The sequence below is a fragment of the Carcharhinus amblyrhynchos genome, chromosome 11, assembly GCF_965287045.1.
Source record: "Carcharhinus amblyrhynchos chromosome 11, sCarAmb.v2.hapA, whole genome shotgun sequence".
NCBI classification, from domain to species: Eukaryota; Metazoa; Chordata; class Chondrichthyes; order Carcharhiniformes; family Carcharhinidae; genus Carcharhinus; species Carcharhinus amblyrhynchos.
The window spans coordinates 91,999,087-92,026,890 of NC_137334.1; the positions used below are offsets into that span (position 1 = coordinate 91,999,087).

Consider the following 27,804-nt stretch of genomic DNA (forward strand, 5'->3'; position numbering starts at 1 on the left):
AGAGAGAGGGCTGTCCTGTGAGTGAGAGAGGGCTGTCCTGTGAGTGAGAGAGGGCTGCCCTGTGAGTGAGAGAGCGCTGTCCTGTGAGTGAGAGAGGGCTGTCCTGTGAGGGAGAGAGGGCTGTCCTGTGAGGGAGAGAGGGCTGTCCTGTGAGGGAGAGAGGGCTGTCCTGTGAGGGAGAGAGGGCTGCCCTGTGAGTGAGAGAGGGCTGCCCTGTGAGTGAGAGAGGGCTGCCCTGTGAGTGAGAGAGGGCTGCCCTGTGAGTGAGAGAGGGCTGCCCTGTGAGTGAGAGAGGGCTGCCCTGTGAGTGAGAGAGGGCTGCCCTGTGAGTGAGAGAGGGCTGCCCTGTGAGTGAGAGAGGGCTGCCCTGTGAGTGAGAGAGGGCTGCCCTGTGAGGGAGAGAGCTGTCCTGTGAGTGAGGGAGGGCTGCCCTGTGAGGGAGAGAGCTGTCCTGTGAGTGAGGGAGGGCTGTCCTGTGAGGGAGAGAGCTGTCCTGTGAGGGAGAGAGCTGTCCTGTGAGAGAGAGGGCTGTCCTGTGAGAGAGAGAGTGCTGTCCTGTGAGAGAGAGAGGGCTGTCCTGTGAGTGAGAGAGCGCTGTCCTGTGAGTGAGAGAGGGCTGTCCTGTGAGAGAGAGGGCTGTCCTGTGAGAGACAGCACGCTGTCCTGTGAGAGAGAGAGGGCTGTCCTGTGAGGGAGCGAGCGCTGCCCTGTGAGGGAGAGCGCTGTCCTGTGAGAGAGAGAGAGGGCTGCCCTGTGAGAGAGAGAGGGCTGTCCTGTGAGTGAGGGGGCTGCCCTGTGAGTGAGGGGGCTGCCCTGTGAGTGAGAGAGGGCTGTTCTGTGAGTGAGGGGACTGTCCTGTGAGTGAGGGGGCTGCCCTGTGAGGGAGAGAGGGCTGTCCTGTGAGAGAGAGAGGGCTGTTCTGTGAGAGAGAGAGCGCTGTCCTGTGAGTGAGGGGGCTGCCCTGTGAGAGAGAGAGGGCTGCCCTGTGAGTGAGAGAGGGCTGTTCTGTGAGTGAGGGGACTGTCCTGTGAGTGAGGGGGCTGCCCTGTGAGAGAGAGAGGGCTGCCCTGTGAGAGAGAGAGGGCTGTCCTGTGAGTGAGGGGGCTGTCCTGTGAGTGAGGGGACTGTCCTGTGAGTGAGGGGGCTGTCCTGTGAGGGAGAGCGCTGTCCTGTGAGTGAGGGGGCAGACCGATGGCCCAGCCAGTGTGTACTGGTCATCCACGATCCAGTTGATCCTCCATATCAGCTCCTTGTTTTTTCTGTATAGCAGGAACCAGTACTTTTCACTTTGTTCTGATGGCTGTGACAATAATACGTCAAATCTTCTGGGTGATTTATTAAACTATAGCTCCATCTGCCTTTCGTTGGGGGTGGGGGGTGGTTGTGGGGGGAGAGACATAATCGATCCCATGGCCACTATATTGAAGAGGATCAGAGCAATTATTCCCAGTGTCCTGGGCAGTCCAGGAGAGATATCATATCCACATTCCCGTTCTTCTCCAATTTGATCCTACGATGCGTCTGAACCGCACTGGCTGAGTGAGGGGGCAGTTTGTCTGTGATGATTTTGAACCTCCATCTTTCTTTGTGTTCACACAATCCCGAATCAAAGCCGTGGGATCTTGCTCTCTCTTATTACGGTGCCCTTGCCCCGCTGACCTGCGAGTGAGAGAGCGCTCACTGCCTATGTATGTGGACATGACCAGCTGGTCCTTGAAGACAGAGATGAGGAGGGATTTCTTCTCTGAGACCATAAGACGCAGGAGTAGAATTAGGCCACTCGGCCCATCGAGTCTGCTCCACCATTCAATCATGACTAATATTTTTCTCATCCCCATTCTCCTGTCTTTTTCCCATAACCCCAATACCCTTATTAATCAAGAACCTATCTATCTCTGTCTTAAAGACACTCACTGACCCGGCCTCCACAGCCTTCTGCGCAAAGAGTTCCATAGATTCACCACTCTCTGTCTGAAGAAATTCTTCCTCATCTCTGTTTGAAAGGTTGTGCCCTCTAGTTCTCGTTTTTCCTACTCGTGGAAACATGTTCCCACGTCCACTCTATCCAGGCCTCATAGTATCCTGTAAGTTTCAATAAGATCCCCCCTCATCCTTCTAAACTCCAACGAGTACAGACCCAAAGTCCTCAACCGTTCCTTATATGACAAGCTCTTCCTTCCAAGAATCATCCTTGTGAACTTCCTCTGGACCCATTCCAAGGCCAGCACATCCTTCCTTGGATATGGGGCCCAAAACTCCTCAAAATATTCCAAATAGGGTCTGACCGCAACCTTACACAGCCTCAGAAGTCCATCCCTGCTCTTGTATTCCAGCCCCCTCAACATGAATGCTAACACTGCATTTGCCTTCCTAACTGCTGACCGAACCCGCACATTAACCTTAAGAGAATCTTGAACAATGATTCCCAAATCCTTTTGTGCTTCTGATTTCCTAAGCATTTTCCCATTTAGAAAATAGTCTGTGCCTCCATCTCTCCTTCCAAAGTGCAGAACCTCACACTTTTCCACATTGTATTCCATCTCCTTTGCCCACTCTCCTAACCTGTCCAAGTCCTTCTGCAGCCCCCCTGCTTCCTCAATACCACCTGTCCCTCTACATATCCTTGTATCATCTGCAAACTTAGCCTTCAGTTCCATCTTCCAAATCGTTAATGTATTTTGTGAAAAGTTGTGGTCCCAGTACTGACCCCTGAGGCACACCACTAGTCACCGGCTGCCATCCTGAGAAAGACCCCTTTATCCCTGCTCTCTGCCTTCTGCCAGTCAGCCAATCCATGCCAGGATCTTACCATTAACACCATGGACTCTTAACTTCTTTAACAGAGGCTGATTTGTGCTTCGAATTCTTTCCCTGAGGGAGCAGTTGGAGCTCTAGGTCAGTGAATTTATTCAAGACTGAGTTACACAGGCTTCTGATCGACAAAGGGAGTGAAGGATGATGGGGGACAGAGAAGAAAGTGGAGTTGGGGCCACAACCAGGCCTTGAATGACATTGACCACTTCCTACAGCTTGGCAGTCTACTGTCCACTAGTGCAGACACTGATAATGCAGTTCCACTATGCCTTCAGTGTGCCAGAGCAGCCTTCAGTCACCTGAGGAAGAAAGTGTTTGTCGACCGGCACTTCAGACCTGGTTGCACACTCGTGGTCCACAGAGCAGTGGTGATACTTGCCCTCTTCTATGGCTCAGGGGTGTGGACTGTGTATAGCAGACACCTCAAAACCTTGGGAAAGTACCATCAGCGCTCCCTCTGCAAGATCCCACAAATCCATTTTGATTTGATTTGATTTATTATTGTCACATGTATTAATATTCAGCGAAAAGTATTATTTCTTGCATACTGTACAGAAAGAAGCATACCATTCGTAGAGAAGGAAAGGAGAGAGTACAGAATGTAGTGTTACAGTCGTAGCTAGGGTGTAGAGAAAGATCAACCTAATGCAAGGTAAATCCATTCAAAAGTCTGACAGCAGCAGGGAAGAAGCTGATCTTGAGTCGGTTGGTACATGACCTCAGACTTTTATATCTTTTTCCTGACGGAAGAAGGTGGAAGAGAGAATGTCCAGGGTGTGTGGGGTCCTTAATTATGCTGGCTGCTTTGTCGATGCAACTGGAAGTGTAGACAGAGTCAATGGATGGGAGGCTGGATGGTGAATTGGGGTTTTGTAATTTCTTCGTCTTGAGTCAGAGCAGGAGCCATCCCCAAGCTGTGATACCAGCAGAAAGAATGCTTTCCATGGCAGGATGGGCATGCCAACGCCAGCCTTCCTGCTCAGGCTGACATTCCCAGCATCCAAACATTGACCACTCTCCATCAACTCCACTGAATGGGGCCACACGGTCCACATGCCTGACACAGGATTCCCCAAACACACACTCTCCTCAGAGCTCCGACAGAGCACTGAGTCTCAGGAGGGCAGAGGCTCATGGAAACCTTCCTGAAAACAATGCAACATTCCCACCAGCACCTGGGAATTCCTGGTCCAATCCGCCCAAAGTGAAGGAAGAGCGGATGGGAAGGAGTTGAGCAACACCAAGCGGGGCAGATAGAATGATACATCGCAGGAGAACATTCAACCTGGCCAGTAGAAGCCTTTCTCCTGATGTATAGATCGCCAGTAAGCAACTCCCCTCATACTCTGTGTGTGTTGAATTAATGTATTATTTATTATTGTCACAAGTCAGCTTACATTAACACTGCAATGAAGTTACTGTGAAAATCCCCTAGTCAACACCTGAGTAAAGTTGGGGGTAAGGCGATGGACATTGGAACTATTATGAAAGGCAAGTCTTGGCCTGATAATGTGGGAGCAGTCCCGTGTGGAATGGGCTCACTGATAAGATTATTACAGATGCAAATTACGAAATCATTTCAGGACCATTTGGATGTCGCAGTTCAGACACAATTACATTCATCACCAAGAGGACAGCTCAGTCAGGACACACGTATCAGCACAGCAGCTGTTCCAAACAGACGCCCAGTTTGGATTGGTTACAGGTGACTTTGGCAGCAAGAGCTGGGAGTTTGCCAGGTTTTAATGCCCCAAATCCCACCGCCTCCCCCCCACCCCCAGCTTCCCCCGCCCCCCCAGCTGCAGAGAGCCAGGGAACACCGCACGGACGGAGGAAATGGTGAACACGGCCCTGAGGACCTGCTCTGCCAGGCGGGCTGCATCCGATCCCAGTGTCAGTCAGGAGTTTCAGGTCAATTAGTTCATTGCTGCTGGTGGGATCTTGCTGTGTAACAAATGGCTGTCATTGTCCCTATATCACAGCTGTCAATGCACGGCAAGGAGTGCTTCTGTGGTGAGCTAGTGGCTGGGGATATGCTGATGTCATGAGAGGCGCTACATCAATGCAGCTGCTCTATCTGGAGGCTCCTGGGGAGTGGGGTGGTTTCCCTGACTCTGAGAGTGACAGAGGAGTGAATCCCTATTTTGAAATGCAGTGACAATGTGGTGGTGGAGGGGGGGGGGGGGAGGGGGTGAATTTTTGATTTGATTTGATTTATTATCGTCACACGTATTAACATACAGTGAAAAGTATTGTTTCTTGCGCGCTATACAGACAAAACATACCGTTCATAGAGAAGGAAAGGAGAGAGTGCAGAATGTAGTGTTGTTGGTGGGGTGTGAGGGGTGTTGTTTGTGGCCTGGCTGGGGGTGCAGAGGGTGTGATGTGTGGGGTGGGGTGTGGGGAAGGCTGTTGTTGAGGGGAGGGTGGGTGTTGGGGGGAGTAGGAAGGATGAGTGGGGGGGGGGGAGTCTCCTAACCCAGCGAGGGTGGTGAGAATTCCCCTGGAGACTTTCCCGTTTGAAAATCAGCTGCAAGGTTTATTGTCAATTGCCCCACCCACCAGAAACTGTCACCCACTGCTGGAATACATGGTGTGTTGGGCGGCGGGGGAGGTGGTTCTGGCTGGCCTGTGATGCTCACCATGAGTGAATAACCCAGTGTCAATTGCCGCTTCAGCCACTTAGAGAATAAGGGACTATCATTCATAGAATCCTGACAGGGCAGAAGAGGCCATTCAGCCCGTCGAGTCTGTACCAACTCTCTGATAGAGTATCTTACCCAAGCCCTCTCCCCCACCCAATCGCCGTAACGCCACACATTTACCACAGCTAATCCATCTTTGGAGCACTCGGAGGAAACCCACGCAGACACAGGGAGAATGTGCAAACTCCACACAGACAGTGACCCAAGGCCGGGATTGAACCCAGGTCCCTGGCGCTGTGAGGCAGCAGCGCTAACCACTGTGCCACCGTGCCGTCCATAATTAATAAGAATGGAATAAAAGCAATCAGTACTCAGAGGCTCTTGGTTATATTCCCAGCAAATTTCTGGAGCTAAAAAGCTTGCAAGACTGTGTCCTTCAGGCTAATTCACAAAACTCCCCAGGAGCCTCCGGATAGAGCAGGCTCCCATTGTGCTGTCTTCTGGCCTTGGCTGACAGTCTCAGAGACAGGATGCGTTGCTGCTGTTAGACCCAGCTTGGCTGTAAGGCTGAGGCAGTCAGTGCCATTCTGTGCCCTCTCTGACCCAGCCAGGAATGGGGCAGAGAGTCTGTTCTGGGAGGGGTGGGGGAAGGATGCGGAGCAGGGGGACAGATGAAGACTCTGCACTCGGACATCGCTGCCAACCTGATCCTCGCTGTTTTCCAGGCTGCCAGCAGCCAGCTCTCCTCCTTCCCCCATCATCACTCCTTCAGTGTATCTAATCACCCATTCATCCCTCCCTGCGGTGTTGGGGATGAGAACCAAGCCACCACCTTCCTTCCTTCACAACCCAACCAAACTCTCAAAGTCCTCGTGTGCCTGACAGACAGATGGACAAATTGCAATGGCCAAACAAGCCACACAGTTCAATGGGCAATGAGGAATGGGCAACAAATTCTGGCCCAGCCAACAATGCCCACCTCCCATATAAACATAACCAGATAGAGAGAGAGCTAGAGAGAGCCATAGAGAGAGAGAGAGCTAGATAGATAGATAGAGAGAGGGATAGACAGATAGAGAGAGATAAACAGATAGATAGATGGGTAGATAGATAACTGATCTGTTGAAGAATCATCATGTCAGCAAGTGCTGAACAATGATGATGGTAGAAATGAAACAAGTGATCAGAACACAGTTATAAACAATGATTAAGATTAAAACCTAATGTAAAATAATAAAAGGGTTCATTTCAATATACAAATAATTATCATATGTTGAAAAATGCAGACTGTAAGGTATATGCGTTTATATGTGCGCGTGGAGGGTGTGTGCACTGGGGTGTGAGTGAGGGTGTGTGCACAGGGGTGTGCGCGGGGGGTGGTGTGCACGGGGGGTGTGCGCGTTGGGGTGTGTGTGACAGTGTGCATAAGGGTGTGTGCGCAGGGGTGTGCATGCTGGGGTTTGTGTGATGGTGTGCGTAAGGGTGTGTGCGCAGGGGTGTGCATGCTGGGGTTTGTGTGATGGTGTGTGCACACAGGTGTGCACGCGGGGTGTGCGCACAGGGTGTGTGTGAAAGCGGGAAAGTGGAACTGATCCACTTCAGATCAGCCATGATCTTATTGAATGGCGGGGCAGGCTCGAAGGGCTAGATGGCCTACTCCTGCTCCTATTTCTTATGTTCTTATGTGTGCATTGTAAGGAATTACAGTGAATTACAACATTGCATTCACACACAATTTGGGCGGAATTTTACCGGCATGTCCACTCGAGGTGTGTACAATCCCAGCCGAGGCCAGCGGAGAATGCCGTTCTCTGAACGTCGCCCAATCCCCGGAATCAGGGCGGGGTGCCCATAAAATTCCGGCCTCTGTGACTAAGGGGAATCTTACGGAGTGCTGGGAGCTGGCAGTGCGACTGGGACAGCAGGGAGAGTTTTCCCTGTGTTTGAGGCTGGTGTTGTTTGAGGAATTCTCAAAGGGAAAGTAGTGTGAATGAGGAAGTGAAACGTTACCTTCAGTCAGAGGCCATTTCTCAGCCAGCCCAGTCACCCAGAGCGGTTGTGTTTTGACTGAGCTCCTTTTTAAAAAGTGGTGGAATGACAGCACAGAAACAGACCATTCGACCCAACCATTTGAGGCTGGTTCTAATACTCCAGAGCTGCCCCCTCCCATCCCGCTTCATCTTACCCTATCAGTATGTCCTTCTATCCCTTTCTCCCTCTGTGCTCCCCCTTGAGAAAGTTCATTAAAAAAATGGATAGTACAGTGGTTAGCACGGCGGCCTCACAGCGCCAGGGACCTGGGTTCGATTCCTGGCTTGGATCACTGTCTGTGTAAAGTTTGCACGTTCTCCCCGTGTCTACGTGGGTTTCCTCCAGGCGCTCCGGTTTCCTCCCGCAGTCCGAAAGACGTGCTGGTTAGGTGGATTGGCCATGTTTGTCCCTTAGTGTCAGGGGGACTAGCTAGGATAAATGCACGGGGGTTATGGGGATAGGGCATGGGTGGGTTTGAAGTCGGTGCAGATCTGATGAACCCAGTGGCCTCCTTCTGCTCTGGAGGATTCTACGATCTCCTTAAATAACCCTTTTCCTCAATCAATCCCTGTGGGAGAGAGCTCCACATTCTCATGACACGCAGTGTGACTGAGAGTAACCTCCAGTCCCTGAGGCCTTGGAGATGGGGAGTTGGTTGCGTAGCTTCCTTGCCCATCTCTCTGCTGGCCTCGAAAACCTATTGAATTCTGCGTTACCATTCACCACAACAAGGGTGGAACCCGTGACCTGAAGAAACGCCTTTTTAAAACGCTTCTTTTTAGTCTCTTGTCTCCAATGTGACGGTCTTCGCCAGACTGTTGGGAGGAATCGGCTCCCACTCTCTCTCTGGCTGCAAGAATCTGATGAGAAATGGCTTCGAGCAACCCACACACATCAGCTGTGCAAAATATCACAAAGTGCCTCGATGGGAGAATCAGTGTGACTGGAGCAGGATCGAGGGTAAAATGGGTTAACCCAGGATGACAGGTTCCATAGACTAGACTCACATTTCCCTCCAGTACAGAAGATTAAGAACTAACCTAATTGAGTGGTTTAAGATGATTAAAGGACTGAGAGGCGCAGTAGAGAGAAATTATTTCCTCTGGCTGCGGGAAGCCCAGAACAACCGAGAGGTGGGACGTTAAAATTCCAGCCATGATCTTCAGGGTGTCTCTGCCCGTTGAAGTGGTGGAGGCTACCTCGCTAAATATATTTAAGTCACGGGTAGATAGGTTTTTGACAGACAAGGGAATTAAGGGTTATGGGGAGAAAGCGGGAAAGTGGAACTGATCCACTTCAGATCAGCCATGATCTTATTGAATGGTGGGGCAGGCTCGAAGGGCTAGATGGCCCACTCCTGCTCCTATTTCTTATGTTCTTATGGGTGTTGTGTGGAAACATGTCTTTTCACTCAGGGGAGTGGGAATGTGGAACTCTCTCCCTTAAAGATCTGTAGAAGTTGGGCAAGAATTTGGAATCGTGGAATCCATACAGTGCAGAAGGAGGCCATTCGGCCCATCGGGCCTACACCAACGGCAAACCCACCCGGTTCCTATCCTCGTAATGTCACGTACTTTACCCTACTAATCCCCCTGACGCTAAGGAGCAATTTAGCACTGCCAATCCGCCTAACCTGTACGCCTTTGGACTCCGGGGTACCCGGAGGAAACCCACGCAGACATGGGGAGAATGTGCAGACTCTGTACAGACAGTCACCTGAGGCCAGAATTGAATCTGGGTCCCTGGCGCTGTGAGGCAGCAGTGCTAACCACTGTGCCGCCCCTAATACAATGTTAATTACAATTTAAAATGAGAAAAGCAAAATGCTGCGGATGCTGGAATCTGAAACAAAAACAGAAAATGCTACAAAATCTCAGCAGGTCTGACAGCCTCTGTGGAGAGAGAAATAGAGCCAGCATTTCGAATCTCCATCCTGAATTGAAACATTGGCTCTATTCTCTCTCCAAAGAATTTAAAATGCCTGTATTGAGATTGATAGCTCGTTATTGGGTAAGGGGGTGTTAAGGGGGTTATGGGATCAATGCAGGTTGAGGGCATTAGATGCAGGTCAGCCACAATCAAATTGAATGCAAAACAGGCTTGAGGGGCTGAATGGCCTCTTCCTGTTTGTATGTGCCTCTATAAGGCAAGGTTTGGTGAGGGAACTCCTCCAAGTTCATTCCCGTCCTGCCAGAGATGGTTAAAATGGAATTAGATAAAATGACAGAGATATGGACAAAGGGCAAAGAAGTAGGACTAACCCAAATACTGCTCAAAGAGCTAGCATAGCCTTGATGGACCGAATGGCCCCCTGTATTATTCACTGACTTAGGATTCCCTGGTCTGTAGTGGCCTTACTGTCTATGTCTGAAACTCTGATATTCTTTCCTCAAAGCCTCCTCTCTATGTTTTAAAACAATTAAAAATTATCTCCCCTTACCCCACCATCCAATTCCCTTTTCCCCTTTCCTCTCCCATTCCCCCATTCCTCCTCCCCTGTCCCTTCCCATCCCTTTCTTCCCCATTCCCATTCCTCGCTCCCCGATTCCACTCCCTCCTTCCCATTCCCACCCCCCTTTCCCCATTCCCACCTCTTCCCCTGCCCCTCCCCCATTCCCCTCCCACATTCCTCTCCTCTATCTATTCCCCTACCCACTCCCCCTTTGTCCAACTCCTACTCATCCCTTCCTCTCCCCATTTCTCCTCCCCACTTTCCCCATGCCCCTTCCCCATCCACATTCCCTTCCCATCTCCTAATCCCTTTCTCCTCCCCCTCCCCCACCCCCATTCTTCCTCCTCCATCCTCCCTCCCATTCCCCCTTCCCTCTCCTTCTCTCCTCCCCCATTCCCCATTCCCTCTCCCCATTCTGCCTCTCCCAATCCCTCCCTTCCATTCCACCTCCCCCAATTATCCCCTCCCCCTCCACCTCTCCCTCCTCCTCCCCTCACCCATTCCCCATTCCGTCCCCCTCTCCCCACTCTGCCTCTCCCCATTCCTCCCTCCCATTCCCCCCCTTCACCTCGGCCTCCCCTCCCCCATTCCTCCCTCCCATTCCCCCCCTTCACCTCGGCCTCCCCTCCCCCATTCCTCCCTCCCATTCCCCCCAGTTGAACTTTGCCCTGCTGAATCCACTGAAAGGTGCCAGTTGGAGGTTTGGTCACCTTGTCTATCGCTGTTGACACCGTTTTGTTATTTTGGGGGAATTGCTGCTGTTTTTCCCTCAGAATCCCAGGGGGCTGCTCCCTCGGGAATTCAACTTCCCTGTTTGTGATTGGTTGATGGTGTCAGTGCCTGTGACTGGCTGCCGCTCATCATTCTCATTAACCTGATGTTCTCCAGCTCCTGGAATAGAAACAAGCGGATTACCAAGCCGCCCTCATTCCAACCCAATCAGAATAATTACATTAGTACAGCATTAATAAACCTGCCACTTCATACGTGAGTCAATGTTAATTCGTACAGTTAATCCTCTCAAAACACACTCCTATTCTGTTATTCCTCATTTCTGCCCCTATGTCATAGAACAATAGAATCCCTACAGTGCAGATGGAGGCCATTCAGCCCATTGAGTCTGCACCAAATCTCTTACCCAGCCCTATCCCCATAACCCCACACATTTACCCTGCCAGTCCACCTGATACTATGGGGAAATATAGCATGACCAATCCACCTAACCCACACATCTTTGGACTGTGGGAGGAAACCGGAGCACCCGGAGGAAACCCATGCAGACACAGGGAGAACGTGCAGACTCTGCACAGACAGTGACCCGAGGCCGGAATTGAACCCAGGTCCCTGGTGCTGTGAGGCAGCAGCGCTAACCACTGTGCTGTTGTTTTTTAAATAGATATTTGAACTTTAAACAGTGGCAATAAAATGTGTTATCAGCTTCCAACCCTTAGTATTGAATCACAGCAACACGTTACAAATTACAGTCACCCAAGGCGGACTCTGGATCTGGATCCCTGGCGCCGTGAGGCAGCAGTGCTAACCACTGTGTCACTGTGCGGCCATTTCCACTTTGGCCCCGATGGTGTAGACCGAGGCTTGTCCTCCATTACGCTTCCTTAAGTCGATGACAATCTCTTTCGTTTTGTTGATGAGGAGATGCTGGTGTTTGACTGAGGTAAGCACGGTAAGACACCAGGTTAAAGTCCAACAGGTTTATTTGGGATCTTCTCCTTCCTCGGGTGAGGTGATTTTGTTGACGTTGTGGCCGAGATTATTGTTGCTGCACCAGTTCACCAGATTCTCTATCTCATTCCTATACACTGTCTCGTCATTGTTTGAGATCCGATCCGCTACGATGGTGTCATCAGCAACCTTGAAAGTCGAGTTGGAGGGGAATTTGGCCACACAGTCATAGGCGTGTAAGGACTATAGTAAGAGATTGAGGACACAGCTTTGTGGGGCAGCGATGTTGAGGCTGATTGTGGAGGAGGTGTTGTTGCCTATCCTTACTGATTGTGATCTATGGGTTAGGAAGTTCAGGATCCAGTCACAGAGGGAGGAGCCGAGACCCAGGCCATGGAGTTTGGTGATGAGTTTCGTGGGAATAATGGTGCTGAAGGCTGAGCTGTAGTCAATAAGTAGGAGTTTGACATAGATGTCCTTGTTATCTAGGTGTTCCAGGGTTGAGTGTAGGGCCAGGGAGATGGCGTCTGCTGTGGACCTGTTGCGGCGGGAGGCAAACTGTAGTGGATCCAGGTAGTCTGGGAGGCTGGAATTGACTCGTGCCATGAGTAACCTTTCGAAGCACTTCATAATGATGGATGTCAGAGCCACTGGACGATAGTCATTAAGGCACACTGCCTGGCTGTTCTTTGTAAGAAGTCTCACAACACCAGGTTAAAGTCCAACCAGTTTATTTGATAGTAAACCCACAAGCTTTCGGGGTTTGCCCCTTCGTCAGGTGAGTGGAGCCTGACGAAGGAACAGCGTTTCCAAAAGCTTGTGGGTTTACTATCAAATAAACCTGTTGGACTTTAACCTGGTGTTGTGAGACTTCTTACTGTGTTTACCCCAGTCCAACGCCGACATCTCCACATCATGGCTTTTCTTTGGTACAGGGATGATGATTGACTTCTTGAATCAGATAGGGACCTCAGTTTGGTGTAAAGAGAGGTTGAAGGTGTCTGTGAATACCCCCGCCAGCTGGTCCACGCAGGATCTGAGTGCCGAGTGTCTTGCTCAGTCATTTCTGTTAAGGATCAACCACATTGTTGTCGGTCTAGACTCACATGTAGGCCAGACCAGGTAAGAACGGCAGATTTCCTTCCCTAAAGGACAGTAGTGAACCACATGGGTTTTTGCGACAATCGATGATAATTTCAGGGTCGTCATTAGACTTTCAAATCTCAGCATCTGCCGTAGTGGGATTTGAACCCGGGTCCCCAGAGCATTATCCTGGGTTTTTGAATGACTAGCCCAGTAACAATGCCACTATTTCTGGGTAAGAATGGCAGATTTCCTTCCCTAAAGGATAGTCGTGAGCCAGTTGGGTGTTTCACAACCCGCTGGTCCCTTTTATCAATGATTTTCGCTCCAGATTGTTGAATTAACGGAACTCCAATTCACAAGCTGCCCCGAACCAGATTTGAATTTATAATTTGAGACATTTAGTCCCGAATTACTAACGTAGCGACATGGCCGTTACTCCGCTGTGCGTGTTGGCGGATATGCCATTGAAATGCCGTGGACAACGAAGGAGGTGAAGGAAAGTGTTAAATTAAAAGCAGAGGAATTTAGAGTAGCTAAGAGTAGTGGGCGAGAAGAGGATTGGGAGAGGTTTAAATGTCAACAAAGATTGACAAAGAAGTTGATAAAGAAGGGTAGGAGAAACTATGAAGCTGGGCTAGCGCTTAATATAAAAAAGGATAGCAAGAGTTTTTATAAATATATAAAAAGGAAGAGGCTGGCTAGGGTGAACGTTGGTCCTTTAGAGGATGAGAAAGGGGACCTAGTGGTAGGGGATGGGGATATGGCTAAGGTATTGAATAACTTTTTTGTTTCTGTCTTCACGGAGGAGGACGTGAATAATTTGCCGGGTGTTAGCGATGGAAAGGTGGTAGGACTGGGGGGTCTTAATGACATTACTGTTACTAGAGAGGCGGTGCTCGACAGACTGGAGGGGCTGATTGTGGACAAGTCCCCAAGACCGGATGGAATGCATCCGAGGGTTCTGAAAGAAATGGCGGAGGTGATAGTGGATGCCTTGGTGGTTATTTTCCAGACGTCGCTGGATTCCGGGGAGGTGCCAGAAGATTGGAAAACGGCTAATGTTACGCCGTTGTTTAAGAAGGGTGCCAGGCAAAAGGCGGGGAATTATAGGCCGGTTAGTTTAACGTCTGTGGTAGGTAAAATGTTAGAATCCGTCATTAAGGAGGAAATTGCGAGGCATCTTGAGGGGAATTGCTTGATAGAGCAGACGCAGCACCGTTTCATTAAAGGGAAGTCGTGTCTGACAAATTTACTGGAGTTCTATGAGGATGTGTCTAGGGCGGTGGATAGAGGAGAGCCGGTGGATGTGGTCTTTCTGGATTTTCAGAAGGCGTTGACAAAGTACCTCACAAGAGGTTATTGCAGAAGGTCGGGGGACATGGAGTTGGGGGTAGGGTGTTAGCGTGGATAGAGGATTGGTTGTCAAATAGGAGGCAGAGAGTGGGGGTCAACGGGTGCTATTCGGATTGGCGGATGGTGACTAGTGGAGTGCCCCAGGGGTCGGTGCTGGGGCCTCAGCTTTTTACCATTTATATAGATGATCTGGAGGAGGGAACTGAGTGTAGGGTGTCGAAATTTGCTGATGACACCAAGATTGGGGGAACGGCAAATTGTGCGGAGGGTGTGGAGAGTCTGCAGAAGGATCTAGATAGGCTGGGCAAATGGGCCGGGAAATGGCAAATGGAATTTAATGTTGGCAAGTGTGAGGTGGTCCACTTTGGTAGGAAGGACTATTACTTACGTGGCGAAAAACTGCAGCAGGCGACGGTGCAGAGGGACCTCGGGGTCCTTGTGCATGAGTCGCAAAAACCCAGCTTGCAGGTGCAGCAGGTGGCCAGGAAGGCGAATGGGATGCTGGCCTTCATAGCGAGGGGGATTGAATATAAAAGTAGGGAGGTCTTGCTGCAGCTGTATAGGGCATTGGTGAGGCCGCAGCTGGAGTACTGTGTGCAGTTTTGGGCACCGCACCTGCGCAAAGATATTTTGGCCTTGGAGGGAGTGCAGAGGAGGTTTACTAGGCTGATACCGGAGTTGAGGGGGTTGAGCTTTGAGGAGAGGCTGAATAAACTAGGCTTGTACTCGTTAGAGTTTAGAAGAATGAGGGGAGATCTCATTGAGACATATAAGATGATGAATGGGATGGATAGGATAGAGGTGGAGAGACTCTTCCTGCTCAAAAAAGACAGTAGGACTAGGGGGCACAGCCTCAAGATAAAGGGGGGGCGGTTTAGAACGGAGTTGAGGAGGAACTTCTTCACTCAAAGGGTGGTGAATCTCTGGAATTCTCTGCCCGTTGAAGTGGTGGAGGCTGCCTCGCTAAATATTTTTAAGACGCGGGTTGATGGGTTTTTGATAAGAGAGGGGATTAAGGGTTATGGGGAGAGGGCGGGAAAGTGGAACTGAGCCACGACAGATCAGCCATGATCTTATTGAATGGCGGGGCAGGCTTGAAGGGCTAGATGGCCTACTCCTGCTCCTATTTCTTATGTTCTTATGTTCTTATGCCTACCAGCAACATCGATAAATCCTGCTCCGAGCTGCTCAGAGTGCTGGTTCAGAGCACTCAGCGATAAGAGGTGTCAGAGAGAGTTGGTGCGTGGGAACAGGGTGGCTGGAGGAGGAGGGGTGGTTTGGAGGAGGAGTTGTACACACCTCATTAAGTTCAATGCCAGAAGATTTAAAGGAATGGCTAATGTTATTCCAATCTTTCAAAGAGAGATAACACTGAGAATTCCAGGGTTATGAATGTAATGTCCGCAGAGGGAGATTTATTGGAGGCTGTTCTTTACGGACTAACTGAAGCAAAGCTAACAGGAGCAGAAAGGCAATAACTCCAAGTGAGTGTGGACAAGGGACAAATTTATGAGTCTTCCTTGGAGGAATGTAATTCAGCTCTCTGAGAACTACTGAGCAGTTCTTGCTGAATTCCAGCAGACACCGGGTGAGGTGTGTGTATCAACGCCTCGATTTCCTGAATGAAGGTTCTTGGGTTTTAGGATGTGAATTAGCAGGCAGGTGAGGGGGTGTGGGTTGAGGATGGTGAGGCTGGTGGGGGTGGGTGGGGGCAGAGGGAGGGTGCGGGGGGATGGCAGAGACAGTTTGACCAGTTGTCATCCACACAGCCCCGATCGCAGGATCAGACCCTCTGGCCGTGATGGTTCCTCACCTCCGTCAAAGACCCGGAGGAAGAGGATGCAAGCAGAATCTTTCAGATTACGGGCGATAGCAGATGGCGCAGTGGCACGGTGCGTTAGCACCTCACAACGCCAGGGGCCCAGGTTCGATTCCCGGCCTCGGGTCACTGTCTGTGCAGAGTCTGTATGTTCTCCCCGTGTCTGCATGTGTTTCCTCCGGTTGCTCCGGTTTCCTGCCACAGTCTGAAAGACTTGCTGGTTAGGGTGCATTGGCTGTGCTAAAATGCCTCTTAGTGTCAGGGGGATTATAGGGTAAATACATAGGGTTATGGGACAGGGCCTGGGTGGGATCATTGTTGATGCAGGCTGGATGGACCAAATGGCCTCCTCCTGCACGGTAAAGATGCTATAGATTCTTGATGGGCCAAATAGCCTCCCTCTACACTGTAACGATTCTATAGATTGTACGAACTGTGTGGACAAGCAAAGAGAAGGGACAACATTTACAGAGATCAACAAAAACAAAGCTACATTTATACAGCATGTTGTACAAATACACCAAGGAGCTTGACAGGTGCGATTCTCAAACACAGTTTGACACTGAACCACAGAAGGAGATGTTCAGTCAAGTGACTAAAATCTTGGTTAAAGTGGGTAGGTTCAAATGAACGTCTTAAAGGAGGAGAGAGAGCTGGAGAGGCTTAAGACCAACGGCAGCTGCTGGTATGGTCACCGATGATGGGGTGATTAAAATTGAGGATAAGTGAGAATGAGAGGTGGTGGCATGCTGGTCTAATGATGACCATGAAACCATCGTCGATTGTGGTGGAAATGAAATCTGCCGTCTTTACCAGGTTGGCCCAAGAACAGCTTCTTCCCCGTTGCCATCAGACTTTTGAATGGACCTACCTTGCATCAAGTTGATCTTTCTGTACACCCTAGCTATGAGTGTAACCCTACATTCTGTACTCTCTCCTTTCCTTCTCTATGAATGGTATGCTTTGTCTGTATAGTGCGGAAAAAAAAGATACTTTCCACTGTATGTTAATACATGTGACAATAATAAATCAAATCAGAAGGCCCATGTGTAATCTGGTGTTTTAGACCATAAGACATAGGAGCAGAATTAGGCCATTCGGCCCATTGAGTCTGGTCTGCCATTCAATCATGGCTGATATGACTCTCATCCCCATTTTCCTGCCTTCCCCCCATTGTCTGGCCTACATGTGACTCCAGACCCACGGCAATGTGGTGACTCTTAATTGCCCCTCTGGGATGCTGACAAATGCTGGCCCAGCCAGCGACGCCCATGTCCTGTGAACAAGTGAAAATAATAATAAAAAAAGAATAAGGAAAGGTATGAGAGGAGGGTAGAGATATTGGAGATATTGGAAAGGTGGAGATTATAGAAATAGGTCAGGCCATTTGAACACCAGGGTCAGAATTTTGAAATCAAAGTGTTGCTTGAAGGTCAACAACTACAGGGGTTGAGGGTGGGGGCTGTAGAGGGTGGGGGGGTGGCTGCGGTTTGGGGGGGAGGCCAAACAAACTCGCTGCGAGTTTGGATAACTCATTTACTCACATTTGGGAAGTGCTGAGAGGGTGTTGGAAGCTACGTGGAAACTTCCCTCAGGAATGGGTGGATTGGTTACTGCCTGTGAAAGCAGGCGGTTTAATGGGCTGAATGGCCTTCCCTCGCCAGAAGCTATTTTGCTGATTACACCCAGAGACAGTGTGTTTGACAATGGGTGGACCGTGAAAGGTCAGTGTGTCCTCTCAATGTGACCCCAGTAATTGTTTTCATTTCATTCAGGATGAGCTGACTGGGCTATGATTCTTTTCATCAGCCTATTGATCGCAAACCTTTCGACATTGAATCTGTTGAGTGCGCTCTTTTTATTCCTGTTGTTGTAATTGCCGTCCTGGCCAATATTTATTCCACAAGCAATGCCGCGAAAGCACATTAATGGGTATTTGTCTCATTGCTGCTTGTGGAATCTTGCTGTGCACAAATTGGCACCTGCCTGTCTGACATTGCAATGATGAATACACCATCATTGACTGCAAAGTCTGCTTGGGATGTCCAGGAACTGTGAAAGATGCTATAGAAATGCAAGCTTTTCTTCTGGCAGCACAATATTGATTAACACCGCTGCCTCACAGCACCAGGGACCCGGGTTCGATTCCCGGCTTGGGTCAATGACTGTGTGGAGACCGCACATTCTCCCCATCTCTGCGTGAGTTTCCTCCGGGTGCTCCGGTTTCCTCCCACACTCCAAAGATGTGCAGGTTAGGTGGATTGGCCGTGCTAAATTGCCTCTTAGCGTCAGAGGGACTAGCTAGGGTAAATGCATGGCCTTATGGGGATAGGGCCTGGGTGGGATTGTGGTGGGTGTAAACTTGATGGGCTGAATGGCCTCCTCCTGACCTGTAGGGGCACAATTCTCTGGCCGTGCTTGTCTAAAATCCGGGAATTCCCACCCGACTGTCAATGGGATTTCACATTGTCCGCAACCCGGCTGCTAAAATTCCATTGGCGGGAGGGATGGGAGAATTCCAGTCGAGGATTGTATTCTATGATCTATAACCCATACTCCAGTTGCCTCCAAAATTACTTCACGCCAGGCCAAAGCAATTATCGAAGACAGTTTGACTCTGACCCAAATAAAGAGGACAGTGAGACAGTAACCTAATGCTTGGACAATGAGGAGTGAGTTAACGGAGCGGAGGGAGAGAGGTTAGGGAAAGAATTCCAGAGCTCGGGCCCAGGCAGCCAGGGCAAGGCCCAGGGCATAGCCAACAATAGTTCAGCCAAAGCCTAGAAATGGAAGAATGCAGAAACACAAAGGGCGAGAGGAGACGGGGGGGGTTGGGGGGTTGGGATGAGATCATGGAGGATCTTGAAGCAAGGATGCAGACTCAATGGGCTGAATGGCCTCCTTCTGCACTGTAGGGATTCTAGATTCCATCAGTCCTGCCATCTCTGGAATCAGCCTGGTAAACCTTTGATTTATTATTGTCAAATAAGAACATAAGAAATAGGAGCAGGAGTAGGCCATCCAGCCCTTCGAGCCTGCCCCGCCATTCAATAAGATCATGGCTGATCTGTCGCTGCTCAGTTCCACTTTCCCGCCCTCTCCCCATAACCCTTAATCCCCTCTCCTATCAAAAACCCATCAACCCACGTCTTAAAAATATTTAGCGAGGCAGCCTCCACCACTTCAACGGGCAGAGAATTCCAGAGATTCACCACCCTTTGAGTGAAGAAGTTCCTCCTCAACTCCGTTCTAAACCGCCCCCCTTTTATCTTGAGGCTGTGCCCCCTAGTCCTATTGTCTTTTTTGAGCGGGAAGAGTCTTTCCACCTCTATCCTATCCATCCCATTCATCATCTTATATGTCTCAATGAGATCTCCTCTCATTCTTCTAAACTCTAACGAGTACAAGCCCAGTTTATTCAGCCTCTCCTCATAGCTCAACCCCCTCAAATGTATTAACATACAGTGAAAAGTATTATTTCTTGTGTGCTACACAGACAAAGCATACTGTTCATAGAGAAGGAAAGGAGAGGGTACAGAATGTAGCGTTACAGTCATAGCGAGGGTGTAGAGAAAGATCAACTTAATGTGAGGTAGGTCCATTCAAAAGTCTGACAGCAGCAGGGAAGAAGCTGTTCTTGAGTTGGTCGGTACGGGACCTCAGACTTATGTATCTTTTTCATGAAGGAAGAGAGAATGTCCGGGGTGCGCGGGGCCCTTGATTACGCTGGCTGCTTTGCTGAGGCAGCGGGAAATGTAGAGAGAGTCGATCGATGGGAGGTTGCACTCCCTCGAGTGTAAGAACATCCTTCCTCAGAAAAGGAGGCCAAAGTTGTGCACAGTACTCGAGGTGTGGCCTCACCAAGGCCCTGTAGAATTGCAACAACACATCCCTGCTCCTGAATACGGAACCAGTTTGATGCAGAGTGGAGTTATTTGGGTTACATTGTTTATGGAGGATTGCTGGCTGGAGCCCGTTAGTTAAATCTTGCTGCTGCGCACTCAGGCGGATTAGTCTGCCCACGCTGTGATGAGATTAGCATCTGTGCTAATGTCACTTAAGCCTGTGGAGCTTTCAGCGGGAGCTGGTGATGGAGGGGCCAGCGTGTGGGGACAGCGATGTTAGTGCTCGAGGAACAAAATACAACATGTGTTGGTTATATTTTTGGCAAGTTCAAAAGTGGCAGAAGGTTAACTTAGCGTCGATACCTCCTTTGCACAGGGAATGACCAACGCATGTCAGGGGCGTGAGGTGAGGAGGCAGGAGAGGTTACTTGGTTTCGTTCAGACAGATATTCTGATGTGGTGGAGAGTGATTGGAGTTTGGAGTCTGGGTTGATGAGTTTACATGTGAATGGGCTCCCTCACCTCGACAATGCTTGTCCTGTCCAGGTTTTTTCTGTTAGGTATATTAGCTGTTAAAAGAAGATTGGACTGAGGTGTTGGAAAGAAGGAAGGATTTAGGAAAAGGAACTATTTCCAAAGGCTGAGGTGTTGATTATCAAAGGACACAGATTTAAACTGATTAACAGGAAAAGGAAAGGTGGAATGAGGATTTAATTTCTTACACAAGTGGTTAGAGGCTTTGTGGTGTTGTCCCTGTAAGGGAAACACAGCAGAGTAAGGATGCATTGTTTTTAATAAATAACTCTTGCGTCCATGAATGTAATCTGCCAAACTGCATCTTGACAGATTTGGAAAGCACTGCCTGATAAATTGGTGCCATTTTTTTCTGCTTCCATGAAATGTAGCCATCACTGGGAAGGCAGTGCAGCACTCCCTCAGTACTGACCCTCTGACAGTGCGGCACTTCTTCAGTACTGACCAACTGACCGTACGGCACTCCCTCAGTGCTGACCCTCTGACAGTGCGGCACTCCCTCAGTACTGACCCTCTGACAGTGCGGCACTCCCTCAGTACTGACCCTCTGACAGTGCGGCACTCCTTCAGTACTGACCCTCTGACAGTGCGGCACTCCCTCAGCACTGACTCTCTTACAGTGTGGCACTCCCTCAGCACTGACCCTCTGACAGTGTGGCACTCCCTCAGCACTGACTCTCTTACAGTGTGGCACTCCTTCAGTACTGACCCTCTGACAGTGCGGCACTCCCTCAGTACTGACCCTCTGACAGTGCGGCACTCCCTCAGTACTGACCCTCTGACAGTGCGGCACTCCCTCAGCACTGACCCTCTGACAGTGCGGCACTCCCTCAGTACTGACCCTCTGACAGTGCGGCACTCCCTCAGTACTGACCCTCTGACAGTGCGGCACTCCCTCAGTACTGCACTTATACTATTCTAGTTTCCGCCCACAGTCCAAAGGTGTGTAGATTAGGTGGATTAGCTTGGTAGGACGCTGGTACAGGGATAGGGCAGAGTGGAGTGTATGTTGTGGGTTGCTCCCCCAGAGAGTTGGTGCCGACCCGATGGGCCGAATTGCCTCTTTATACACTGTCGAGATTCTAGGAGAAGGTGTCTTGACCCCTCAAGCCTGCTCCACCATTCTGTGAGATCATGACTGATCTGATTGTGGCTTTAACTTCATTTTCCTCCTCCCCTCAATAGCCTTTGACCAACACCGCCCCCCCCCGCCTTGTTAATCAACCATCTACCTACCTCAACCTTACGTATGGGAACTCTGCCTCCACTGCTGTCTGAGGAAGAGAGGTCCAAAGATTCACGACCCTCTCATCTCTGTCTAAAAGGGGTGGGGGTGGCCTTGTTTTTAAACTCTATCCGTGCGTTCTAGTCTCTCCCACAAGGAAGAATATCCTCTCAGCATCCAATAAAACCGATAAAATTTACAACGTGGCTAATTCATCCTATCTTGTCAGTTCAGGCAATGGACCAAAACAATCTCAAACTAATCCCTCTTCCCAGCTCTCTCTCTCTCATTCGCTCCACATTCCTCTATCTTGCCCAATTTCAATTATTTACCTGCTTTTCCCTTCAAAGGCTTAATATCCTCTGAGTTAGCCACTCCCTGTGATTATGCATTCTGTCCTCCAACAATACACGGCATAAAGAAATATCCCTTAACCCATCCCTCACTCTATTAGTCATCATTTTAGACTGACTATTCCTCTGTGACCAAACCAAAGGAAACAGTTCCCTCTTTACGCTGTCAAAACACTTCAGGTTATTTTTCAAAGAATTATTGAATTTCCTCTTAGCCCCTCTCTCTCTGCTCCTGTGAAAACAGTTTCAAATCTCTCCTCGTTATTATCGCTTCCCAAACTTGGCAAAGTCCCGGTGAAGCTGCACTCAGCGTTCCCGGAAGATTTAATGTTCTTCCTATTATGTGGCACTCAAAACTGAAATCGAAAGAGATGGAAAAATGAAGTCAGAGGATTCATTTCAGTTTCATAGAACCGGGGAGAGAGAGAGATAGTGAGGGGAGGAGAGAGACAGAGAGAGAGAGTAAGGCGGGGAGAGAGAGAGAGAGTGAGGGGGGGAGAGAGAGAGAGAGTGACGGGGGAAGAGAGAGGGAGAGGGAGAGAGAAAGGAACGGAAGGAGGGAGGGAGAGAGAGAGGGAGAAAGAGAGAAAGAGAGAGAGAGAGGGAGGGAGAGAGAAAGGCACAGAGGGAGGTTGAGAGAGAGGGAGGGAGAAAGAGGGAGAGGGGGAGAGAGAGAAGAGGGAGAGAGAGAGGGAGGAGACAAAGAGGGGGGAGAAAGGGAGGTGGGAAGACAGGGTGGGAGAGAAAAAGGGAGGGAGAAGGGGGGGAGAGAGAGGGAGGGGAAGAGAGAAAGGGAGGGAGAGAGGTGGGGAGAGAGGGAGAGAGAGGGAGGGAGAGAGAGAAGGAGAAGGAGGGAGAGTCGAGAGGTTTGGGAAATTATGCTACTTGGATGAAAGGGGCAATGAGATTTGGAAGGGCAGATATAAATCCATAAGATATAGGAGCAAAATTAGGCCATTCGGTCCATCGAGCCTGATCCACTCAATCATGGCTGATATCTTTTTCAATTTCATTCTCCCACCTTATCCCTGTAACCTTTGATCTCTTTACCAATCAAGAACCTGTCTATCTCAGACTTAGATACACTCAATGACCTGACCTCCACAGCCTTCTGGGGCAATGAATTCCACAGATTCACCACCTTCTGGCTGAAGAAATTCCTCCTCATCTCGGTTCTAAAGGGTCATCTCTTTACTCTGAGGCTGTGCCCTCGGATCTGAGTCTGTCCTACAGAAGGGAACATCTTCTCTACGTCCAAACCATAAAATGGCAACGCCAATTCAAATCGGTTGAAGTGGAAACATAAAAGGGTTATGGCACAGAAGGAGGACATTCAATGGTCCTTGTCCATGCTAGCTCTCTACAGGAGCAGATTACCTCGTGCCACACCTTTATCTTTTCCTCATTGCCCTGCACACTTTTTCCTTTTCAAATAATGATTGAATAATGATCCAGCGGGGTTCCCTGCACAGGTTCGAGCCTTGCTCGCGATGAGTTTGTTTATTCTCTTGAGGTGGCACAGTAGTTAGCACTGCTGCCTCATAGCTCCAGGGACGCAGGTTCGATTCCTGTCTTGGGTCATTGTTTGTGTGGAGTTTGCACATTCTCCCTATGTCTGCATGGGTTTCTTCTGGGTGTTACAGTTTCCTCTCACAGTCCAAAGAATTGTGGGTTAGGTGAATTGGCCATGCTAAATTGCCCCTTAGTTTCAGGGGGACTAGATAGAGTAAATGTATGGTGATAGGGCCTGGGTGGGATTGTGGTCGGTGCAGATTTGATGGGCTGAATGGCCTCCTTCTGCTCTATAGGGAATCTATGATATTTCCCACCATTTGTGTTATGCTTGCGGTCAATTTGTTTTTTCATATTCATGTAGAGCTCAGGCCATTGCTGGTAGATGATCACCTGTTAATACTGATCAATATTGGCACTGGCCATTGACCGTCATCTGAAATGAACAATGGTCTGAGGACAAAACTGCAAGTCATGAGAAAGAAAGATATCCATTTATTACATTTTGTTTTCACAGAGCTTAAACACTTCAAAGAAGAATTAAAGGTGTCAGTAACCAGCATGCATTGCTCTGAAGACCTGTACAGATTTGCCATGGGCCCAATCCAGGCATAAACCTTGTAACGTCAGTGCCCATCTCTCCCCCGAGTGAGACAAGTGACCAGATTTCAAACATTGGCCAATGGCTGCTCTCAGTAAGTTCAAAACCCTTTGAATCTTCTAACAAAGAATGTCAAGGACTTGGAGAGAGCGCAGCGGGAGATTTGCTGGAATGTTCCCAGGGATGAGGGACTTCAGTTAATGTGGAGAGACTGGAGAAGCTGGGATTGTTCTCCTTGGAGCAGAGGAGATGAAGGGGAGATCTAACAGAGGTTTTGAAAATCACAGAGAGTTTTGATCGAGCAAATAGGTTTGGCAGCAGAATCAGTGATCAATGAACAAAGATTTAAGGTGTTGGCAAAATGTCTCAGTATAAAGGTTATTTATTAGTGTCACAAGTAAGCTTACATTAACACTGCAATGAACTTACTGTGTAAATCTCCCAGTCACCACACTCCAGCGCCTGTTTGGGTACACTGAGTGAGAATTTAGCATGGCCAAGGCACCCTAACCAGCACGTCTTTCAGATTGTGGGAAGAAACCGGAGCATCCGAAGGAAACCCACACAGACATGGGGAGAATGTGCAGTCTCCACAGACAGTGACCCAAGCCGGGAATCGAACATGAGTCCTTGGCGCTGTGAGGCAGCAGTGCTAACCACTGTGCCACTGTGAAATGTAGAGAATTTCATTTTTATTCAGTGAGAATAGGACTTTAATTAGGCCACATCTGGAATACTGCATACAGTTCTGGTCACCACACTACCAGAAGGATGTGGAGCAAGTACCGAAAAGGTCTACCAGGATGTTGCCTGGTTTGGAGGATATTAGCAATGAGGAGAGATTGAACAAATTTGGTTTATTTTCACTTGAATATCGGAGGCTGAGGGGCGACCTGACAGAAGTTTACAAAATTATGAGAGAAATGGATAGTCGGAATCATTTTTCCCACGGTAGAAATGTCAATTACTTGGGGACATTTGTTTGAGATAAAAGGGGGAAAGTTTAAAGGAGATGTGAGAGCAAAGTTTTGTTTTACACATAGAGCAGTATGCGCCTGGAATGCACTGCAGGGGAAGTGGTAGAAGCAGATACAATAGCAGCATTTAAGAGGCATCTTGACAGATACATGAATTGAGAGGGAATAGAGGAATTTAATATGATTTATTATTGTCACATGTATTAGTATACCATGAAAAGTATTGTTTTTTGCGCGCTATAAAGACAAAACATGCCGTTCACAGAGAAGGAAACGGGGGAGTGAAGCATGTAGTGTTACAGTCATAGCTAGAGAAAGATCAACTTAATGTAAGGTAAATCCATTCAAAAGCCTGTTGGCAGCAGGGAAGAAGTTGGCTTGAGTCAGTTGGTATGCGATCTCCGACTTTTATACCTTTTTCTTGACAAAAGAAGGTGGAAGAGAGAATGTCTGGGGTGTATGGAGTCCTTAATTATGCTGGCTGCTTTGCTGAGGCAGCGGGAAGTGTCGACAGAGTCAATGGATGGGAGGCTGGTTTGCGTGATGGATTGGGCTATGTTCATGACCTTTTGTAGTTTCTTGCAGTCTTGATGAGACCAGAAGCCATTCTAAGATGTGATACAACCAGAAAGAATGCTTTCCATGGTGCGTCTGTAAAAGTTGGTGAAAGTTGTAGCTGACATGCCAAATTTCCTTAGTCCTCTGAGAAAGTAGAGGCGTTGGTGGACTTTCTTAACTATAGTGTCGGCACGGGAGACGAGGCCAGGTTGTTGGTGATCTGGATGCCTAAAAACTTGAAACTTTCGACCATTTCTACTTCTATACAGACCACGTAGAGGCAAAAGGTCTTTAGTTAAGCAGGCTTGGTGGGCCGAAGGGCCTGATACTGTGTTGTATTGTTCTTTGTTCTTTGCATTGTTGTTATCTGAAAGTGATTGCCTGAAAGGGCATTGGAAGCGGATTGGATAGAAAATCTCAAAAATGCAATTGGAAAAATAGTTGCGAAGGAACATCTTGCAAGTTGGATAGCGCCTTCAATGATTCAGAACAGGTACGATGGGCTGGCCAGCCTCCTTTCGTTCAGTAAGATTCTGTGATTAACAGCTCACAGTTACCGTTTCTGAGCTGTAGTGATGGGTGATTGGCGATTTAACACAGAAATGATAGATAATGCAAATTACCCATCCACATTTTCAAATTTTACTCCAAGATGTTCCTGGAATCCAGCAGGTTTCCACGACTTTACCCATCAGTATAATGACTCTTCAACAATGCTGTGTTTCCTTCTGCTTACGAGTGCTTTCGACAACCTGACTGAAGACTGGTCACTGCTCATTGCATTAACTTTCCTGCCTCTAACTTGCGCTAACAGTGCGAGGTGATTTATCCTATAATTCCCACCACCAGTTGCTTATTTCCTCACCCATTTTCTAGAACGACAAGGGCTGCAGGGGATCAGGGAATCACCCCCAGGTTCTCCTTCCCAAACTGGAAATATATCACCTGTTTACTTCATTGTTGCCGGGTGGAATCCTGGAACTCCCTATTGTGGATGTACCTATGCCTCAGGGACTGCAGCGGTTCAAGAAGGTGACTCACCCACCACCTTCTTGACGGGCAGCTGAGGATGGGCAAGAAATGGTCCCTTTGCCAGTGCTGCCCAGCTATTGTTCAGCCTACCTTTGTACACTGCAGCTTTTTTTCAAAGTGGAGCTGGCTTGTGTTAAATGCAAATTCAAAATGATCTACCAAAGTCTTGAAAAGATATTCAGTTTTGTAATCACTGACAGATCCTTGGCACATCTGCTGTTCAGGTTCAGTATCCGGTGAACCAGATTAGCATGGCCAATCCACCTAACCTAAACATCTTGGAACACTAAGGGACAATTTAGCATGGCCAATCCACCTAACTTAAACATCTTGCGACACTAAGGGACAATTTAGCATGGTCAATCCACCTAACCTAAACATCTTTGGACACTACAGAGCAATTTAGCATGGCCAATCTACCTAAGCTAAACATCTTGCGACGCTAAGGGATAATTTAGTATGGTCATTTCACCTAACCTAAACATCTTTGGACACTACAGAGCAATTTAGCATGGCCAATTTACCTAACCTGCACATCTTTGGACACTAAGCGGCAATTTAACACGGTTAATCCATCTCACCAACACATCTTTGGACACTAAGGGACAATTTAGCATGGCCAATCCACCTAACCTGCACATCTTTGGACACTGGGGATAATTTAGCATGGTCAATCCACCTAACCTACACATCTTTGGACATGAAGGGGCAATTTAGCATGGCCAATCCACCTCACCTGCACATTTTTAGACACTACAGGGCAATTTAGCATGGCCAATCCACCTCACCTGCACATTTTGGATGCAAAGGGGCAATTTAATATGGCCAATCCACCTAACCTACATATCTTGGGACACTAAGAGGCAATTTAGCATGGCCAATCCATCTAACTTGCACATCTTTGGATGCAAAAGGGCAATTTAGCATGATCAATCCATCTTAGCACTGACGCCTCACAGCGTCAGTGACCTGGGTTTGATTCCCGGCTTGGGTCACTGTCTGTGCAGAGTCCGTACATTCTCCCTGTATCTGTGTTGATTTCCTTGGGTGCTCCAATTTCCTCCCACAGTCCAAAAGGTGTGCTGGTTAGGTACATAGGTCATGCTAAATTCACCCTCAGTGTACCCAAACGGGTGCTGGAGTGTGGCAATTAGGGATTTTCACAATAATTACACTGCAATGTTAATATAAGTCTACTTGTGATACTAATAAATAAACTTTAACTTTAAACTAACCTGCACGTCTTTGTTCATTAAGAGGACATTTAGCCTGGCCAATCCACCT

General features: G+C 48.8%; 1 protein-coding gene across 4 annotated transcripts in view; it reads left to right on the forward strand.

The window, feature by feature from the left end:
• The window catches only part of tmem198ab (transmembrane protein 198ab), a 106,577-nt gene that overhangs the window by 4,674 nt on the left and 74,099 nt on the right, over positions 1–27,804 (forward strand). For 3 of the 4 annotated variants that reach the window (XM_080199567.1, XM_080199570.1, XM_080199569.1), the window contains exon 2: positions 23,870–24,047. The gene's annotated coding sequence lies outside the window, so the exon portion shown is untranslated. Of the gene's footprint in view, positions 1–19,986; positions 20,135–23,869; positions 24,048–27,804 lie in introns of those variants that run through there. The other variant, XM_080199568.1, reaches the window with a different exon arrangement.